The sequence below is a fragment of the Delphinus delphis genome, chromosome 10, assembly GCF_949987515.2.
Source record: "Delphinus delphis chromosome 10, mDelDel1.2, whole genome shotgun sequence".
Classification (NCBI taxonomy): Eukaryota; Metazoa; Chordata; class Mammalia; order Artiodactyla; family Delphinidae; genus Delphinus; species Delphinus delphis.
In genome coordinates, this window is record NC_082692.2 from 37237006 (window position 1) to 37251860 (window position 14855).

General features: G+C 37.2%; 1 protein-coding gene across 2 annotated transcripts in view; it reads right to left on the reverse strand.

The window, feature by feature from the left end:
- The window catches only part of CMTR1 (cap methyltransferase 1), a 57934-nt gene that overhangs the window by 11345 nt on the left and 31734 nt on the right, over positions 1-14855 (reverse strand). The window lies entirely within an intron of this gene.

Sequence of the window (14855 nt, forward strand, 5' to 3'; positions counted from 1 at the left end):
GAATAGTGGAACAATATCTTTAAAGTGCTGAAAGAAAAATGCCTCAAATTCTAAATTCAATGAAAATATCCTTCGAAAGAGAAATAAATGTATTTTCAAAAGACAAAAGCTGAAGGAATTACTCTCCAACAGACTTGCACTAAAAAAGTAATTCTAAAAGAAATTCTTTAGGCTTAAGGGAAATATTCCATTTATGTATATACCAGATTTTCTTTATCCATTCATCTGTCAATGGACATTTAGGTTGTTTCCAAATCTTGGTTATTGTGAGTAATGCTGCAGTGAACATTGGTTGGGGGGACGGGGGGGCTCATATCTTTTTGTGATCCTAATTTCAGTTCTTTTGGATAAATACTCAGAAGTAGAATTGCTGGATCATATGGTAGTTCTGTTTTTTTCTTTATTGCACTGACTAGTTCCTCCAGTATAATATTGAATTGAAGGGTGAAAACAGACATCTTTGCCTTATTCTTGATTTTAAGTATAAAGTATTTAACCATTAAGTATGATGTCAGCTGTAGGTAGGTTTTTTGTAGATGTCCTTTACCAGACTGACAAAGTTTTCTTTTATTCCTAGTTTGCTGAGAGTTTTTAATCATGAATGGATGTTTAATTTTGTCAAATAGTCTTTCTGTATCTATAAAAATTATTATATTATTTTTCTTCTTTATTCCTTTAATACAGTGAGGTACAATGAATGATTTTCAAAAGGTATACAGATCTTGCATTTTTAGATAAACTCCAGTTGGTCACGAGTATCACATATATATTGCTAAATTTGATTTACTAACATTTTATTAAGGATTTTTATGTCTATGTTCATGAGGGGTGTTAATCTATAAATCTGTAATCTTTTGAAGTTTTTGTCTTGTTTAAATATCTATATATTTAAATGCTATAAATTTCCCTTTATTAATCCCTTTTTAATTCCTTTAAATATATATATATAAAGGAATATATATATTTAGTCATCTGTCAATGGACATTAAAAGGCATATAAATTGGAAAGGAAAGCATACAATTATTTATTTGCAGAAGACATGGTTATATATGTAAAAAATCTTAATGAATCTACCAAACTACTAGAACTAATAAGTAAATTAAGCATTCACACAAAATACGTAGTCAATATACAAAAATCAATTGTATTTCCATATACTAGCAATGAACAATTAGAAAAGGAAATTTTTAAAACACAATTTACAATAGCATCCAAACCCATAAAATTCTTAGAAATAAATTTAACAAAAGATGTATAACACCTCTATACTGAAAACTATAAAACTGCTGAGAAACATTAAAGAACCTAAATAAATGGTTATTTTTTGGTTCATTTATAGGGAGATTCAATATTGTTAAGATGTCAATTTTTCCCCAAATTGACCTATAAATTTAATGTAATCTCCATCAAAAATCCAGCAGGCCTACTGTAGAAATTGAAAAGCTGATCCTAAAATTTATATGGAAATGAAAAAGAAAACAAAAAAAACACCTGGACTAGCTAATACAATCTTGAAAAAGAAGAACAAAGATTGAGAACATATACTATCTGATCTCAAGATGACTTTTTTCAAGGTATAGTCATCAAGAAAACATAACAAAGGACAGAAAAACAGATTAATGGAAACAAAACAGAGTGCCCTGGATAAAATCACACATATACAGTCAAATAATTTTCAACAAGGGTGCCAAAGCAATTAAATGGGAAAAGGAAAAGTATTTTCAACAAATGGTGCTAGAACTGGATATTTATAAGGAAAAAAAGAACTTTGACCACTACATCATACCATATACAAAGATTAATTTCAGATGGATTATGGACCTAAACATATAAGCTAAAACTATAAAATTTCTAGATGAAAGCTGGAGAATATTTTCATGTCTTTAGTATACATGAAAAATTTTTAGAGAAAACAAAAATCACCAACAAAAAGAAAAAACTGATAAACTGGATTTCAGCAGCAAAATTTAAAACTTCTAGGCAACTGAATTGAAAAGGAAGAAGTAAAATTATCTCAGTTCGCAGATGACAGACCTTTTATGCAAAAAACCCTGAAGGTTCCACAATAAACTGTTATAATAATCAAGTTTCAGCTAACTTGCAGGATACAAAATCAACAGACAAAAATCAGTCACATCTCTATACACTAACAATGAACAATCTGAAAATGAAATCATCAACTCTATCTACAATAGCATCAAAAACAATAAAATACTGAGGAATAAATTAAATCAAGGAAGTGAAAGACGTACACTGAAAGCTACATAACACTGCTGAACAAAATGAAAAGAGACATAAATAAATGGAAGGGCATGCTGTGTTCATGGATTGGAAGACTTAATATTGTTAACATGACAATACTACCCGAAGCAATCTACAGATTCAGTACAATCCCTATCAAAATCCCAATGGCAGTTTCTGCAGAAATAGAAAAATCCATCCTAGAAATCATATGGAAACTCAGAGGACCCCAAATAGCCAAAACAATACTGCAAATGAAGAACAAAGCTGGGGACCTCATATACCCTGAATTCAAAAAAACTTACTATGACACTGCAGTAAAACAGTGTGGTACTGGTATCAAGACCAATGGAACAGAATAGAGAGCTCAGAAATAAACCCTCACATATATGATCAAATGATTTTCAACAAGAGTGCCAAGGCATTCCATGGGGAATGGATAGTCTTTTCAACAAATGGTGCTGGGAAAACTGGATATCCACATGCAAAAGAATAAAGTTAGACTCTCACTTTACACCATCTATAAAAATCAATTCAAAATGGATCAAAGACCTAAACATAAGAGCTAAAACTATGAAACTCTCAGAAGAAAACACAGGGAAAAGCTTCATGACACTGGATTTAGGAATGGACTTGAAGCATAGGCAATAAAAGAAAAAAACAGATAAAATGGACTACATCAAAATTTAAAACTTCTGTGCATCAAAGGACACAATCAATATAATAAAAAACCCACAGAATGCGAAAAAATATTTTCAAATCATATATCTGATTAACAGATTAATACCCAGAATGTATAAAGAACTCCTATAACACAACAACAAAAATCAAACAAACCAATTTAAAAATGGGCAGGGCTTCCCTGGTGGCGCAGTGGTTAAGAATCCGCCTGCCAATGCAGGGGACACGGGTTCGATCCCTGGCCTGTGAAGATCCCACATCCCGCAAAGCAACTAAGCCTGTGCACCACAACTACTGAGACCACATGCCTCAACTACTGAAGCCCGCACGCCTAGAGCCTGTGCTCTACAACAAGAGAAGCCACTACAATGAGAAGCCCATGCACCACAATGAAGAGTAGCCCCCGCTCACCGCAGCTAGAGAAAGCCCACACAGCAACGAAGACCCAACGCAGCCAAAAATAAATAAATACAATAAATTTATAAAAAAAGAAAAAAAAATGGGCAAAGGGAGGTGTGGCCACGATGGCAGAGTAGGAAGACCCTGAGCTCACCTCTTCACATGGGACACCAAAATTACAATTATTTAGAGAGCAACTGGCTATAAGAACAACCTGAAGACTACCAGAAGAGATTTTCTAGCTATAAAGAAGAAACCACAATGAGATGGGTAGGAGGGGTGGAGATGTGGTATAGTCAAGACCCACACCCCTGGGTAGGTAACTCACAAATGGAAGGATAATCACAACTGCCCAGGTTCTCCCCAAGGACTGAGGCATCTGAGCCCTGGATTGGATTCCCCAGCCCAGGGGCTTTGCACCAGGAAGATGAGCCCCATAATGTCTGGCTTTGAAGGCCAGCGGGGCTTACTTACAAGAGAGCTGGAGGGCTGTAGGAGACAGAGACTCCACTCTTAAAGGGCACATGAAAATTCTCACATACTCCCAAGTCCCAGCACTCAGGCAGTAACTGTAAAGGAGGCTGCGTGAGACCCACTTGGTGATCTTGGAGAGTCTCCCAGAGAGACAGGAGGCCACTGGGACTCCTCTTGGGGACACAGATGCTGGCAACAGCCATTTTGGGGGAGCTTATTCTACCACGAGGACAGTGGTGTGTGCAAGTGCCATTTTGGTGTCCTCCCTCTACCTACCTAGTGCTGGGGGCTTGCCCACCCACCAATGGGCTAGCACCAGTCCTGAGACCCCCCCAGCCCCTTCTGACAGCTGCCCTAGGACTCAGCCCCATCCACAAGCAGCCAGCACCAGCCCCTGGTCCCCCAGGGCCCCACAGCCACCACCCCAGGATCAGGCCCCACGCACCAGAGTGTGAGCACCAGCCCCAGGACCCTCCTGGGACAGGCAGTCAGCCACAATGGGACCCAGCCCCACCCACTAGCGAGCTGGTAACTACCACACAAGGTAGGGCCTGGCAGCCAACTGGGTCAGGGGCCAGCCCCACCTAACAGCACACCCACAATAATCAACCCTGCCACAACTGAAGGGCCCATGCAGCCCATAGCCCTAGAGCCCATACCTCTGGTAACCAGAGGGGAGTGTGTTGCTGGGCCCATACGACATCTCTTATATAAGTCCACTTCTCCAAGGTTGGGAAACGTAACCAACCTACCTAATACATAGAAGTAAACAGAGAATCAGGCAAAATGAGGAATATATCCCAAGTGAAGACATAAGACAAAACCCCAGAAGAATTAAGCGAGGTGGAGATAAGCAATCTACCCAATCAAGGGTTCAAGGTAATAATCATAAGGAAGCTTAATGAACTCGGTGAATGGATGAACACAGTAAGAAGTTTAACAGAGAGTTAAAAAATATAAAGAAGAATCAAACGGAGCTGAAGAATATAATAACGTAAATAAAAAACACACTAGAAGGAATCAGCAGTGTATTAGATGATACAGAGAAACAGATAAGTGAACTGGAAGACAGAATAGTATAAATCACCTAAGCTGAAAAACGAATTTTAAAAAATGAGGACAGTTTAAGAGAACTCTGGGGCAACATCAATCATACTAACATTTGCATTATGGAGGTCCCAGAAGGAAAAAAGAGAGAAATGGGGGCAGAGAACTTATTTGAGGAAAAAATAGCTGAAAACTTCCCTAACCTAGGAAAGAAAACAGACATCCAGGAAACACAGAAGTCCAGGCAACACAGAGAGTCCCAAACAAGATGAATCCAAAGAGGTCAACACCAAGACACACTATAATTAAAATGGCAAAAATTAAAAGATAAAGACAGAATCTTAAAAGCTGCAAGAGAAGGACAACTAGTTACATACATGGGAACTCCCGTAAGACTGTCAGCTGACTTTTCAACAGAAAATTTGCAGACCAGAAGGGAGTGGCATAATATATTCAAAGTGATGAAAGGGGAAAAAAAATCTACAACCGAGAATACTCTACCTTCCAAGAACGTCATTCAGATTTGAAGGAGAGATAAAGATTTTTATAAACAAGCAAAAGCTGAGAGAGTTTAGCAACACTAAACCAGCTTTACAATAAATGTTTAAAGGGACTTCTCAAAGCAGAAAAGGCCACAACTATAAATACGAAAATTAAAAAGGAAAAATTCCATTGATAAAGGCAGATATACAGTAAAGTTAGCAAATCAGCCACTTATAAAGCTATTAGGAAGGGTTAAAGTCAAAAATAGTAAAATAATTTATATCCACAATAAGTAGTTAAGGGACACACAGACATAAGTACATAAAATATGATGTCAAAAATGTTAAACGTGGGAGGGGGAAGAGGGAAGTACAAATGCAAGGTTTTTAGAACGCATTCAAACGTAAGAGCTCGTCAACTTAATAATCACGTATATATATATATAGATTGTTATGTATTAACTTCACAGTAACCACAAACCAAAACCTTTTATAAATACACACACAAATGAGAAAGGAATCCAAACATAACACTAAAGACAGTCATCAAATCACAAGGTAAGAGAGCAAAAGAAAAAGAAAGGAACCTTTCTTTTTCAAAAGGAAAAGAACTACAAAAACAACCAGAAAACAGTGAACAAAATGGCAATAAGTACATACCTATCAATAATTACTTTAAATGCAAATGAACTAAATGCTCCAATCAAAAGACATGCAGTGGCTGAATGGATAAAAAAACAAGACCCACATATATGCTTCCTGTAAGACTCACTTCAGATCTAAAGACACATAGAGACTGAACGTGAGGGGATGGAAAAGATACTCCATGCAAATGGAAACTAAAAGAAAGCTGGGGTAGCTATACCCATATCAGACAAAATAGACTCTAAAACAAAAACTGTAACAAGAGACAGAGAAGAACATTATACAGTGATAAAGGGATCAATCCAACAAGAAGATATAACAATTGTAAATATATATGCATACAACATAGGAGCACCTAAATACATACAGCAAATATTAACAAACATAAAGGGAGATATTGACAGTAACACAACAGCAGTACGGGATTTTAGCACCCCACTTAACATCAATGGACAGATCATCCAGAAAGAAAATCAATAAGGAAACATTGGCCTTATATAACACATTAGACCAGATTGACTCAAGATATATACATAGAACATTCCATCCAAAAGCAGTAGAATACACATTATTTTCAAGTACAGGTGAAACATTCTCAGGATGGATCACATGCTAGGCCACAAACCAAGTCTCAATAAATTTATAAAGACTGAAATCATACCAAGCATTGTTTCCAACCACAAGGTATGAAACTGGAAATCAACTACAAGAAAAAAACTGCAAAAAACAAACATGTGGAGGCTAAACAGTATGCTACTAAACAACTAATGGGTCACTGAAGAAATCAAAGAGGAAATAAAAAAGTACCTAAAGTCAAATGAAAATGGAAACACAATGATCCAAAAACCTATGGGACACAGCAAAAGCAGTTCTAAAGGGGAAATTTATAGCAATACAAGCCTACCTCAGGAAATAAGAAAAATATCAAACAATCTAACTGTACATGTCCTTTATGAACTAGAGAAAGAAGAAGAAACAAAACCCAAAGTTAGTAGAAGGAAAGAAAGATCAGAGCAGAAAGAAATGAAATAGAGGCGGAAGAAAACAACGGAAAAGATCAATGAAACTAAAAGCTGGTTCTTTGAAAAGATAAACAAAATTCATAAACTTTTAGCCAAATTCATCAAGAAAAAACGAGAGAGGGCCCGGATAAATAAAATCAGAATGAAAGAGAAGTCACAACCAACACCACAGAAATACAAAGGAAATTTAAAAATTACTACAATTATACTGACAACCTAGGAAAAATGGATAAATTCCTAGAAATATACAATCTCTTAAGACTGAATTAAGAAGAAATAGAATCCATTGAATGAATGGATAAAGAAAATGTGATGTGTGTGTGTGTGTGTATATATATATATATATAATGGAATATTACTCAGCCATTAAAAAGAATGAAATAATGCCATTTGCAGCAACACGGATGGACCTAGAGATTATCATACTAAGTGAAGTATGTCAGAAAGAGAAAGACAAATGCCATATGATATTACTTATATGTGGAATCTAAAATATGACACAAATGAACATATCTATGAAACAAAAACTGACTCACAGACATAGAGAACAGACTTGTGGTTGCCGGGGGTGGGGGGGGAGTGTGGAGGGAAGGAGAAGGATTGGAGTTTGCGATTAGCAGGTGCAAACTATTATATATAGGATGGATAAACAACAAGGTTCTACTGTATAGCAAAGGGAAATATATTCAATATCCTATGATAAACCATAGTGGAAAAGAATATGAAAAAGAATATATATATATGTGTAACTGAGTCACTTTACTGTAGAGCAGAAATTAAACACAACACTGTAAATCAACTATACTTCAATAAAATTTTTTAAAAGAGAAGAAATAGAAAATATGAACAGAGTGATTACCAATGATAAAACTGAATGAGTAAAAACAAACAAACAAAAAACCTCCCAACAAACAAAAGTCCAGGATCAGACAGCTTCACAGGTGAATTCTAACAAACATTTAAAGAAGAGTTAATACCTATCTTTCTCAAACTACTCCAAAAAATGGAAGAGAAAGGAATGCTTCTGAACTCATTCTACTAGGCCAGCATCACCCTGCTACCAAAACCAAAGACACCACAAAAAAAGAAAATTACAGGCTAAATATCACTTATAAACACAGATGTAAAAATCCTCAACAAAATATTAGCAAACTGAACTCAACAATACTTTAAAAAGATTAAGACCAGGGCTTGCTTCCCTGGTGGCGCAGTGGTTGAGAATCTGCCTGCTAATGCAGGGGACATGGGTTCGAGCCCTGGTCCGGGAGGATCCCACATGCCGTGGAGCAACTGGGCCCGTGAGCCACAACTACTGAGCCTGTGCATCTGGAGCCTGTGCTCCGCAACAAGAGACGCCACGATAGTGACAGGCCCACGCACCGCGATGAAGAGTGGCCCCCGCTTGCCACAACTAGAGAAAGCCCTCGCACAGAAACAAAGACCCAACACAGCAAAAATAAATAAATTAATTAATAAACTCCTAGCCCCAACATCTTAAAAAAAAAAAAAAGATTAAGACCATGATCAAATGGAATTTATCCCAGGGGTGCAAGGATGGTTCAATATCTGCAAATCAATCAACATAATACACCACATCAGCAAACTGAATAAAAATCGTATGATCATCTCCATAGATACAGAAAAAGTTTTTGACAAAACTCAACATCCATTTATGATGAAAAAAACTCTCAACAAAGTTGGTAGAGAGAACATATCTCAACATAATAAAGGCCATAGATGACAAACCTACAGCCAACATCATACCCAACAGTGAAAAGCCGTAAATCTTTCCTCTAAGATCAGGAACAAGACAAGAGTGCCCACTCTCGCCACTTTTATTCAACATCATCGTATTGGAAGTCCTAGCCACAGCAATCACACAAGAAAAAGAAATAAAAGTTATCCAAATTGGACAGGAAGAAGTAAAATTGTTACTGTTTGCAGATGACATATACATATACTATATACAGAAAATCCTACAGATGCCACCAAAATGTTATTAGAATAAATGAACTCAGTAAAGTTGTAGGATACAAAATTAATATACTGAAATCTGTTGCATTTCTATATACTAACAACAAACTATCAGAAAGAGAAATTAAGAAAACAATACCATTTACAACTGCATTGAAAAGATAAAATACCTACAAATAAATCTAACCAAGGAGGTAAAAAGATGTGTACTCAGAAAACTATAAGACATTGATTCATTCAAGAAACTGAAGATAACAAAACCAAATGAAAAGATATACTTTCCATTTGGCTGGAAGAATACTGGATTGGAAGAATGGATTCCAATGGGTTGGAAGAATATTGTTAAAATGACCATACTACCCAAGGCAATCTACAGAGTCAATGCAATCCTTAACAAAATACCGATGGCATTTTTCACAGAACTAGAACAAATAATTCTAAAATTTGTGTGAAACCGTAAAAGACCACAAATATCCAAAACAACCTTCAGAAGAAGAACAAAGCTGGAGGTGTAACACTCCCTAATTTCAAACTAGGGAAATAGGGTCAATTAATCTATGACAATGGAGGCAAGAATATACAATGAGGAAAAAACAGCCTCTTCAATAAATAAGCCTCTATCCAGTTTGTTGAGAAAACTGGATAGCTACATGCCAAAGAATCAAACTGGCCTACTTTCTCACTCCATACACAAAAATAAACTCAAAATAGATTAAAGACTTAAATATAAGTAAGACTTGAAACCATAAAACTTACAGAAGAAAACACAGGTAGTATGCTCTTTGACATCAGTCTTAGCAATTTTTTTTTGATATGTCTCCTTAGGCAAGGGAAATAAAAATAAACAAATGGCACTACATCAAAAGCTAAAAGGCTTTTGCACAGCAATGGGAGGGAGATATTTGCAAACAATATATCTGATAAGGGGTTATAATCCAAAATATACAAAGAACTCATACAACTCAACATCAAAAAAAAAAAAAACACCTAAATGAATGGATAAAGAAGATGTGGCGCATATATATACATAATGGAATATACTCAACTATAAAAAAAGAACAATGCCATTTGCAGCAACATGGATGGACCCAGAGATTATCATACTAAGTAAGACAAAGACAAATATCATACTATATCACTTATATGTGGAATCTAAAAAAATTATGCATACGTACTTGTTTACAAAACAGACTAACAGAAACAGACTCACAGACACTGAAAACAAATTTATGGTTACCCAAGAGGGAAGAGATAAATTAGGAGTTTGGGATTATCAAATATAAACTATATAAAATAAATAAGCAACAAGGTCCTACTGTATAACACAGGGAACTATATTCAATATCTTATAATAAACTATAATGGAAAAGAATCTGAAAAATAATACACGTTTTATATATATATAAAACTGAATCACTTTGCTGTACACTAGAAACTAACACAACATTGTAAATCAACTATACTTCAATTTAAAAAAAAAAACACCTGATTAAAAAATGGGCAGAGGATCTGAATAGACATTTTTCTGTGGAAGACATACAGATGGACAAGAGACACATGAAAAGATCATCACTAATCATCAAGAAAATGCAAATCAAAACCACACTGAGATATCACCTCCCCGTCAGAATAGCTGTTATCAAAAAGACAACAAATAAAAAATGTTGGCGAGGATATGGAGAAAAAGGAACATTCGTGCACTATTGGTAGGAATGTAAATTGGTACAGCCACTATGGAAAGCAGTATGGAGGCTCCTCAAAAAATTAAAGATAGAACTACCACATGATCTAGCAATTCCACTCTGGCTATTTTTCTGAAGAAAACATAAATGCTAATTCAAAAAGATATATGCACCCCTATGTTCACTGCAGCATTATTTACAATAGCCAATATACAGAAGCAACCTAAGTGTCCATCAACAGATGAATGAAGATGTGGTATATATACACAAAGGAATATTACTCAGCCATAAAAAAGAATGAAATCTTGCCATTTGCAACAACATGGATGGACCTAGAGAGTATTATGCTAAGTAAAATAAGTCAGAGAAAGATAAATACTGTATGACTTCACTTATGTGGAATTAAAAAAAAATGAACAAACAGAACAGAACAGAAATAGACTCACAGATACAGAGAACAAACTGGTGGTTGCCAGAAGGGAGGGGAGTGGAGGGGGGATGAGTGAAATCAGAGAGGGAGATTAAGAGGTACAAACTTCCAGTTATAAAATAAGTAAGTCACAAGATGCAATGTACAGCACAGAGAATATAGTAAATAATATAATAACTTTTTAAGGTGACAGATGGTAACTAGACTTCAGTGACCATTTTGTAATGTATAAAAATATCAAATAACTATGTTGTACACCTAAAACTAATATGATATCGTAAGTCAATTATACTTCAATAAAAAATAAAATTTTAGAAATAAAAATGGGCCAAGGACTTGAATAGACATTTCTCCAAAGAAGATATACAAACAGCCAATTTGCATATGAAAACATACTCAACATCATTACTCATTAGGGAAACGCAAACCAAAACTACAATGACCAGTTCAGACCCATTAGGATGGCTGAAGTGTTGGAGAAGATATGAAGAAATTGGAACCCTGGTGCATTGCTGGTGAGAACGTAAAATGGTGCAGCAATCCCACTTCCAGAGGTATACCCAGACAAACTGAAAGCAGGGACACAAACAGTTACTCTGCACACCAATATTCATGGCAGTATTACTCTCAATAGCTAAAATGTGGGGAAAACCCAAATGTCCATCATCAGCTGAATGGATAAACAAAATGTGGTATGTACATATAATGAATTATTAATTAGCCTTTAAAAAGGAATGAGATCCTGACACGTTACAACATGATCAATCTTGCAAACATTATGCTAAGTGAAATAGCCAGACACAAAACGACAATTATTGTATGAATGCACTTATATGAGGTACCTGCAATAAGCAAATTCACAGAGATAGAAAGGGGAATGGGGGATAAGGGGAATGGGAGTTACTGTTTCACAGGTAGAGAGTTTCTGCTTTGGATGGTTAAAAAGTTCTGGAAGGGCTTCCCTAGTGGCGCAGTGGTTGAGAGTCCGCCTGCCAATGCAGGGGACATGGGTTCGGGAAACGGGTTCGTGCCCCGGTCCGGGAAGATCCCACATGCTGCGAAGTGGCTAGGCCCGTAAGCCATGGCCACTGAGCCTGCGCGTCCGGAGCCTGTGCTCCGCAGCAGGAGAGGCCGCAACAGTGAGAGGCCCGCATACCGCAAAAAAAAAAAAAAAAAAAAGTTCTGGAAATGCATCGTGGTGATGGTTGCACAACAATGTGAATATACTTAATGCCACTGAATTATACATTTTAATAAGGGTTAAAATGATAAATGTTATGTTATGTATATATTTATTTATTTATTTATTTATTTTTGGCTGTGTTGGGTCTTCATTGCTGTGCGCAGGCTTTCTCTAGTTGCGGTGAGCGGCGGCTACTCTTCATTGCGGTGTGCGGGCTTCTCATTGTTGTGGCTTCTCTTGTTGCAGAGCATGGGCTCTAGGTGCGCAGGTTTCAGTAGTTGTGGCATGTAGGCTCAGTAGTTGTGGCTTGCGGGCTCTAGAGCTCAGGCTCAGTAGTTGTGGTGCATGGGCTTAGTTGTTCCATGGCATGTGGGATCTTCCCAGGCCAGGGCTCGAACGTGTGTCCCCTGCATTGGCAGGCAGATTCTTAACCACTGTGACACCAGGGAAGCCACCTGTTATGTATATTTTACAATTAAAAAAAGGACTCAGGGCTTCCCTGGTGGCACAGTGGTTGAGAGTCCGCCTGCCGATGCAGGGGACACAGGTTCGTGCCCCAGTCTGGGAGGATCCCACATGCCGCAGAGTGGCTAGGCCCGTGAGCCATGGCCGCTAGGCCTGTGCATCCGGAGCCTGTGCTCCGCAATGGGAGAGGCCACAACAGTGAGAGGCCCGTGGACTGCAAAAAAAAAAAAAAAAAAAAAAAAAGGACTCAAAAATTTTTTTAACTTCTGCTTATCAAAAGACACCATTAAGAAAATGAATAGGCAAACCACAGATTGGGGAAAGATATTCACAACACACCAGACTTGCATTCAGAATATATAAATAATTCCAACAACTTAATAAAAATGCAAATCAATTTACAGGTTGCTTAAACACTCTGTGCAGTTGGGAGCATTGAGAAGTCCAGTTTTGCCATGCATCCACACACACCCGTATCAGATGCCAGCGTGGCTCAACAAAAAGAAGTCCAATTATTCAACATAGTTTTGGAAGATTTAGCCACAGCAATTGGAGAAGAAAAAGAAATAAAAGGAATCCAAATCGGAAAAGAAGAAGTAAAGCTGTCACTGTTTGCAGATGACATGATACTATACATAGAGAATCCTAAAGATGCTACCAGAAGGCTACTAGAGCTAATCAATGAATTTGGTAAAGTAGCAGGATACAAAATTAATGCACAGAAATCTCTTGTATTCCTATACATTAATGATGAAAAATCTGAATGAGAAATTAAGGAAACACTCCCATTTACCACTGCAACAAAAAGAATAAAATACCTAGGAATAAACCTACCTAAGGAGACAAAAGACCTGTATGCAGAAAACTATAAGACACTGATGAAAGAAATTAAGGATGATACAAACAGGTGGAGAGATATACCATGTTCTTGGATTGGAAGAATCAACATTGTGAAAATGACTATACTACCCAAAGCAATCTACAGATTCAATGCAATCCCTATCAAACTACTAATGGCATTTTTCACAGAACTAGAACAAAAAATTTCACAATTTGTATGGAAACACAAAAGACCCCGAATAGCCAAAGCAATCTTGAGAAAGAAAAACAGAGCTGGAGGAATCAGGCTCCTGGACTTCAGATTGTACTACAAAGCTACAGTAATCAAGACAGTATGGGACTTCCCTCGTAGCACAGTGGTTAGGAATCTGCCTCCCAATGCAGGGGACACGGGTTTGAGCCCTGGTCCGGGAAGATCCCACATGCTGCGGAGCAACTAAGCCTGTGCGCCACAACTACTGAGCCTGTGCTCTAGAGGCCACAGCCACAACTACTGAGCCCACGTGCTGCAACTACTGAAGCCCGCGTGCCTAGAGCCCGTGCTCCACAACAAGAGAAGCCACCGCAATGAGAAGCCCGCGCACGGCAATGAAGAGTAGCTCCCGCTTGCTGAAACCAGAGAAAGCCTGTGCGTAGCAACGAAGACCCAACACAGCCAAAAACAAATTTAAAAAACAAACAAAAAAAAGACAGTATGGTACTGGCACAAAAACAGAAATATAGATCAATGGAACAGGCTAGAAAGCCCAGAGATAAACCCACACACATATGGTCACCTTATTTTTGATAAGGGAGGCAAGAACATACAATGGACAAAAGACAGCCTCTTCAATAAGTGGTGCTGGGAAAACTGGACAGCTACATGTAAAAGAATGAAATTAGAACATTCTCTAACACCATACACAAAAATAAACTCAAAATGGATTAAAGACCTAAATGTAAGGCCAGACACTATAAAACTCTTAGAGGAAAACATAGGCAGAACACTCTATGACATAAATCACAGCAAGGTCCTTTTTGACCCACCCCCTAGAGAAATGGAAATAAGAAAAAAAATAAACAAATGGGACCTAATGAAACTTAAAAGCTTCTGCACAGCAAAGGAAACCATAAACAAGATGAAAAGACAACCCTCAGAACAGGAGAAAATATTTGCAAATGAAGCAACTGACAAAGGATTAATCTCCAAAATTTACAAGCAGCTCATGCAGATCAATATCAAAAAAACAAACAACCCAATCCAAAAATGGGCAGAAGACCTAAATAGACGTTTCTCCAAAGAAGATATA